Below are 1,010 nucleotides of genomic sequence, written 5' to 3'. Positions count from 1 at the left end.
AGAAAACAACAAACACCCTTTCCCAGGGCTTCGGAATTTTGCTAGTCAAGGGAAACGTTAAAAAAAAATAAATAGTGCTGATTAACATTCATTATAAAGTATGAATCATAAAGTATTAATAATTCCATGCAAGTTTTTAAATTCTGTAGAGTACAGAAGACTTTAGATGCAATGTAAGACTCATTCAGTAAAATCAAGATGTTCATCTTGCACTGTAAACCGTATATTATTTATTTTGTAAAGTAAAATGCTATATTTGTTTCCTAAAGTATTATTTACGCATGTGTAAACAACGAATCATTTCATCTTATATTTTAAAGTTTTAATGCGTACCTTTAATTGCCCGCAGAGGATAACAAAATAGTGAGAAATAGCATCACGATAATTTGGTTACATGGTTTTTAGATTTGAGGGTCTTATTCACTCCAAGCGTTTCTGAAAAGATTGATATTAAATGTTCGTCAAACATCTAAAATCAGGCGAGTTTAGATCCAATAATAAAAACACATAAAAAACTGCTGCTTAAAGTTAAATCAAATGCTTTTCACTAAAAAGAGTTTGACGCTGCGGAGAATGCAACACCGCGATTCATATCAAAGGAAAGATTCCATACCAAAGTCGGTTCACGCCAGTTCGAACACGGCGGAGCGGCATGAAAATTTCATCAAGATCAATGAATCTGTCAAATCTCGTTTTCTTCATTCGCAATATGACCAAAAACTATCATAAAGCTTATTCTTCTCGTCTCAGTCAACAAGTAAATTCAGCAATTCCGTCGCAAAACATTATGCATGTACTAACTCGCATCAACGCAACGCTGTTTAAAAATTGCATGTGACGGTCCCAAAATGACTCAAAGGTGTGGGGGTGGGGGGATATGGGAGTGCTGGATGTTTATAAGATCTAAAAAAAATGTTTAGAGGGTGGATGTTGCTTTGTTGTGTTTTGGGGAGAAGGGAGATGAGGGAAATGCTGGCCAGAATCTGACGCATCCTCAGGAAATGCTGGCC

The sequence above is a fragment of the Penaeus monodon genome, chromosome 33, assembly GCF_015228065.2.
Source record: "Penaeus monodon isolate SGIC_2016 chromosome 33, NSTDA_Pmon_1, whole genome shotgun sequence".
NCBI lineage: Eukaryota > Metazoa > Arthropoda > Malacostraca > Decapoda > Penaeidae > Penaeus > Penaeus monodon.
Note: the sequence above shows the minus strand (reverse complement) of the source record.